Here is a 7,522-nt window from a genome sequence, read left to right as displayed (position 1 = left end):
ACACACTCCTAACTAAACACACTCCTAACCAAACACACTCCTAACCAAACACACTCCTAACTCTAAACAAACACACCCGAACTAAACACACTCCTAACTAAACACACTCCTAACCAAACACACTCCTAACTCTAAACAAACACACCCCAACTAAACACACTCCTAACTCTAACCAAACACACCCCAACTAAACACACTCCTAACCAAACACAACCCAACTAAAAACACTCCTAACTAAACACACCCCAACTAAACACACTCCTAACTAAACACACCCCAACTAAACACACTCCTAACTAAACACACCCCAACTAAACACATTCCTAACTAAACACACCCCAACTAAACACACTCCTAACTCTAACCAAACACACCCCAACTAAGCTAAACACACTCCTAACTCTAACCAAACACACCCCAACTAAACACACTCCTAACTCTAACCAAACACACCCCAACTAAACACACTCCTAACTCTAACCAAACACACCCCAACTAATCACACCCCAACTAAACACACTCCTAACTCTAACCAAACACACCCCAAATAAACACACTCCTATCTCTAACCAAACACACCCCAACTAAACACACCCCAACTAAACACACCCCAACTAAACACACTCCTAACTCTAACCAAACTCACCCCAACTAAACACACCCCAACTAAACACACCCCAACTAAACACACTCCTAACTAAACACACCCCAACTAAACACACTCCTAACTCTAACCAAACACACCCCAACTAAACACACTCCTAACTCTAACCAAACACACCCCAACTAATCAAACCCCAACTAAACACACTCCTAACCAAACACAACCCAACTAAACACACTCCTAACTAAACACACCCCAACTAAACACACTCCCAACTCTAACCAAACACACCCCAACTAAACACACTCCTAACTCTAACCAAACACACCCCAACTAAACACACCCCAACTAAACACACTCCTAACTCTAACCAAACACACCCCAACTAATCACACCCCAACTAAACACACTCCTAACTCTAACCAAACTCACCCCAACTAAACACACTCCTAACTAAACACACCCCAACTAAACACACTCCTAACTCTAACCAAACACACCCCAACTAAACACACTCCTAACTAAACACACTCCTAACCAAACACACTCCTAACCAAACACACTCCTAACTCTAAACAAACACACCCGAACTAAACACACTCCTAACTAAACACACTCCTAACCAAACACACTCCTAACCAAACACACTCCTAACTCTAAACAAACACACCCCAACTAAACACACTCCTAACTCTAACCAAACACACCCCAACTAAACACACTCCTAACCAAACACAACCCAACTAAAAACACTCCTAACTAAACACACCCCAACTAAACACACTCCTAACTAAACACACCCCAACTAAACACACTCCTAACTAAACACACCCCAACTAAACACATTCCTAACTAAACACACCCCAACTAAACACACTCCTAACTCTAACCAAACACACCCCAACTAAACACACTCCTAACTCTAACCAAACACACCCCAACTAAACACACTCCTAACTCTAACCAAACACACCCCAACTAAACACACTCCTAACTCTAACCAAACACACCCCAACTAATCACACCCCAACTAAACACACTCCTAACTCTAACCAAACACACCCCAAATAAACACACTCCTATCTCTAACCAAACACACCCCAACTAAACACACCCCAACTAAACACACCCCAACTAAACACACTCCTAACTCTAACCAAACTCACCCCAACTAAACACACCCCAACTAAACACACCCCAACTAAACACACTCCTAACTAAACACACCCCAACTAAACACACTCCTAACTCTAACCAAACACACCCCAACTAAACACACTCCTAACTCTAACCAAACACACCCCAACTAAACACACTCCTAACTCTAACCAAACACACCCCAACTAATCACACCCCAACTAAACACACTCCTCCTAACTCTAACCAAACACACCCCAACTAAACACACTCCTAACTAAACACACCCCAACTAAACACACTCCTAACTCTAACCAAACACACCCCAACTAAACACACTCCTAACTCTAACCAAACACACCCCAACTAAACACACCCCAACTAAACACACCCCTAACTAAACACACCCCAACTAAACACACCCCAACTAAACACACTCCTAACTCTAACCAAACACACCCCAACTAAACACACCCCTACTAAACACACCCCTAACTAAACACACCCCTAACTAAACACACTCCTAACCAAACACACTCCTAACTCTAAACAAACACACCCCAACTAAACACACTCCTAACTCTAACCAAACACAACCCAACTAAACACACTCCTAACTAAACACACTCCTAACTAAACACACTCCTAACCAAACACACTCCTAACCAAACACACTCCTAACCAAACACACTCCTAACCACACACTCCTAACTCTAAACAAACACACCCCAACTAAACACACTCCTAACTCTAACCAAACACACCCCAACTAAACACACTCCTAACTCTAACCAAACACACCCCAACTAAACACACCCCAACTAAACACACCCCAACTAAACACACCCCAACTAAACACACTCCTAACTCTAACCAAACACACCCCAACTAAACACACTCCTAACTCTAACCAAACACACCCCAACTAAACACACTCCTAACTCTAACCAAACACAACCCAACTAAACACACTCCTAACTAAACACACTCCTAACCAAACACACTCCTAACTAAACACACTCCTAACCAAACACAACCCAACTAAACACACTCCTAACTCTAACCAAACACACCCCAACTAATCAAACCCCAACTAAACACACTCCTAACCAAACACAACCCAACTAAACACACTCCTAACTAAACACACCCCAACTAAACACACTCCCAACTCTAACCAAACACACCCCAACTAAACACACTCCTAACTCTAACCAAACACACCCCAACTAAACACACCCCAACTAAACACACTCCTAACTCTAACCAAACACACCCCAACTAATCACACCCCAACTAAACACACTCCTAACTCTAACCAAACTCACCCCAACTAAACACACTCCTAACTAAACACACCCCAACTAAACACACTCCTAACTCTAACCAAACACACCCCAACTAAACACACTCCTAACTAAACACACTCCTAACCAAACACACTCCTAACCAAACACACTCCTAACTCTAAACAAACACACCCGAACTAAACACACTCCTAACTAAACACACTCCTAACCAAACACACTCCTAACCAAACACACTCCTAACCAAACACACTCCTAACTCTAAACAAACACACCCCAACTAAACACACTCCTAACTCTAACCAAACACACCCCAACTAAACACACTCCTAACCAAACACAACCCAACTAAAAACACTCCTAACTAAACACACCCCAACTAAACACACTCCTAACTAAACACACCCCAACTAAACACACTCCTAACTAAACACACCCCAACTAAACACATTCCTAACTAAACACACCCCAACTAAACACACTCCTAACTCTAACCAAACACACCCCAACTAAACACACTCCTAACTCTAACCAAACACACCCCAACTAAACACACTCCTAACTCTAACCAAACACACCCCAACTAAACACACTCCTAACTCTAACCAAACACACCCCAACTAATCACACCCCAACTAAACACACTCCTAACTCTAACCAAACACACCCCAAATAAACACACTCCTATCTCTAACCAAACACACCCCAACTAAACACACCCCAACTAAACACACCCCAACTAAACACACTCCTAACTCTAACCAAACTCACCCCAACTAAACACACCCCAACTAAACACACCCCAACTAAACACACTCCTAACTAAACACACCCCAACTAAACACACTCCTAACTCTAACCAAACACACCCCAACTAAACACACTCCTAACTCTAACCAAACACACCCCAACTAAACACACTCCTAACTCTAACCAAACACACCCCAACTAATCACACCCCAACTAAACACACTCCTCCTAACTCTAACCAAACACACCCCAACTAAACACACTCCTAACTAAACACACCCCAACTAAACACACTCCTAACTCTAACCAAACACACCCCAACTAAACACACTCCTAACTCTAACCAAACACACCCCAACTAAACACACCCCAACTAAACACACCCCTAACTAAACACACCCCAACTAAACACACCCCAACTAAACACACCCCAACTAAACACACCCCAACTAAACACACTCCTAACTCTAACCAAACACACCCAAACTAAACACACTCCTAACTCTAACCAAACACACCCCAACTAATCACACTCCTAAACAAACACACCCCAACTAAACACACCCCTAACCAAACACACTCCTAACTAAACACACTCCTAACTAAACACACCCTAACAAAACACACCCCAACTAAACACACCCAACTGAACACACCCAATTAAACACACCCCTAACTAAACACACTCCTAACTAAACACACCCTAACAAAACACACTCCTAACTAAACACACCCCAACTAAACACACTCCTAACTAAACACACCCTAACAAAACACACCCCAACTAAACACACCCCAACTAAACACACTCCTAACCAAACACAACCCAACTAAACACACCCAACTAAACACACCCAACTAAACACACTCCTAACTAAACACACCCTAACAAAACACACCCCAACTAAACACACTCCTAACTAAACACACCCTATCAAAACACACCCCAACTAAACACACCCCAACTAAACACACTCCTAACCAAACACAACCCAACTAAACACACCCAACTAAACACACTCCTAACTAAACACACCCAACTGAACACGTCTAACTTAACACACTTGTAACTAAACACACGTCTAACTTAACACACTTCTAACTAAACACACTTCTAACTTAACACACTTCTAACTAAACACACGTCTAACTTAACACACTTCTAACTAAACACACTTCTAACTAAACACACTCCTAACTAAACACACTTCTAACTAAAGACAAACCTAACCAAACACCCCTAACTAAACACACTCCTAACCAAACACCCCCAACTAAACACCCCCCTAACTAATCACACTCTAACCAAACACAACCCAACTAAACACACTGCAAGTAAACACACCCAAACGAAACACACCCCAACTAAACGCACTGCAAGTAAACACCCCAAACTAAACACACCCCAACTAAACACACCCCAACTAAACACACCCCAACTAAACACACCGCAAGTAAACACACCCCAACAAAACACACCCCAACTAAACACACCCCAACTAAACACACCCCAACTAAACACACTCCTAACTAAACACACCCTAACAAAACACACTCCTAACTAAACACACTCCTAACGAAACACAACCCAACTAAACACACCCAACTGAACACACCCAATTAAACACACCCCTAACTAAACACACTCCTAACTAAACACACCCTAACAAAACACACTCCTAACTAAACACACCCCAACTAAACACACCCAAAACAAAACACACCCCAACTAAACACACTCCTAACTAAACACACTCCTAACTAAACACACCCTATCAAAACACACCCCAACTGAACACACCCAACTAAACACACCCAACTGAACACACCAAACTGAATACACCAAACTTAACACACTTCTAACTAAACACACGTCTAACTTAACACACTTCTAACTAAATACACTCCTAACTAAATATAACCGATATGAAATGGCTAGCTCGTTAGCGGTGGTGCGTGCTAATAGCGTTTCATTCGGTGACATCACTCGCTCTGAGACCTTGAGGTAATTGTTCCCCTTGCTCTGCAAGGGCCGTGGCTTTTCTGGAGCGATGGATAACTATACTTCGAGGGTGGCTGTTTTCAATGTGTGCAGAGGGTCCCTGGTTTGAGCCCAGGTAGGGGCGAGGAGAGGAACGGAAGCAATACTGGTACATAAACACACTCCTAACTAAACACACTCTAAAAAAACACCTCTTGTACATTAGTGTCTTCCCTTCTCTCCCTCCCCTGACTGTCTGACCCATATTCCCAAATCAGACAAGCCTGGCGTGAGTTCTTAACTTCTAGGCACGTGCGGCTGGGTAAGTTCCTCCTCACTAAGGCTGTCTGGAGTAAGGTTATTCATATAGTTGCTGTCTGGATTGGGTGCTAAAGCACTGAGTAAATGCCACCCATCCAAGTGGTTTTCCTGTGATCTCTAATCTCGTTGGCTCTTAGTTTTTATTTAAAGTTGATTGAGTTGTCAACTAAAGTGAATTCAACTCGAAATCAAAAAAAAAACATGAGCCGTGTAATTGGATTAGGTTAAATTGGGTGAAATAAATTGGAATTTAAATAAATTGGGAGGAAAAAAAAATTGCACAAATTATTTTTACGTTGATGGCTTTTTGTAAATCCAATTTTCCATGTTAATTCAACGTCATCACATTTTTTTTAAATGACATGGAAACAATGTTGATTCAACCAGTTTGTGCCCTGTGGGTACTGTCTGTATGTTAGCCCAGGCTAGCAAGCAGGTTGACCTACTGTAAAAGCCACTGTAGAAGCCAGAACTACTTTCAGTAACTAAACTACTAGTAACTGACCTACATTTTGCAGTAGATTGGTGAAAGTTGAATTAAATTCCAATCTTGGTAGTGTTTTCAGTAATTAATAACTGTTTTACCATGGTGCGGTGTAGCTAACTACTGGAACTACACACTACTGTGTTACCATGTAGCAGTGTAGCTAACTACTGGAACTACACACTACTGTGTTACCATGTAGCAGTGTAGCTAACTACTGGAACTACACACTACTGTTTTACCATGTAGCGGTGTAGCTAACAACTGGAACAACACACTACTTTATTTTCAAAAAGTAGTCAAGAATTTCCTTTCTATTTCTGCATCAAACCTGCCTAATTCTCACTTGAAACATAGTTTTTGTGTTAAATACATTACATTACATTCTGTTAACATCTGACTACAGACAAAGTCAGATTGGGGTCACTTAGAAATGAGAAATGTCCTTGTTTTTGAAAGAAAATCACTTTTTTTGTCCATAAAAACATCAAATTGATCATAAATACAGTGTAGACATTGTTAATGTTGTAAATGACTATTGTAACTGGAAACGGCAGATTTTTAATGGAATATCTACATAGACGTACAGAGGCCCATTATCAGCAACCATCATTCCTGTGTTCCAATGGCACGCTGTGTTAGCTAATCCAAGTTTATCATTTTAAAAGGCTAATTGATCATTAGAAAACCCTTTTGAAATTATGTTAGCACAGCTGAAAACTGTTGTTCTGATTAAAGAAGCAATAAAACTGGCCTTCATTAGGCTAGTTCAGTATCTGGAGCATCAGCATTTGTGGGTTCGATTACAGGCTCAAAATGGCACAAATAACTTTCTTCTGAAACTTGTCAGTCTATTCTTGTTCTGAGAAATTAAGGCTAAAAATTGCCAAGAAACTGAAGATCTCGTACACCGCTACTCCCTTCACAGAACAGCACAA

The sequence above is a fragment of the Oncorhynchus gorbuscha genome, linkage group LG06, assembly GCF_021184085.1.
Source record: "Oncorhynchus gorbuscha isolate QuinsamMale2020 ecotype Even-year linkage group LG06, OgorEven_v1.0, whole genome shotgun sequence".
NCBI classification, from domain to species: Eukaryota; Metazoa; Chordata; class Actinopteri; order Salmoniformes; family Salmonidae; genus Oncorhynchus; species Oncorhynchus gorbuscha.
The sequence above is the reverse complement of the archived record's forward strand: the minus strand, read 5'-3'. Positions refer to the sequence as shown.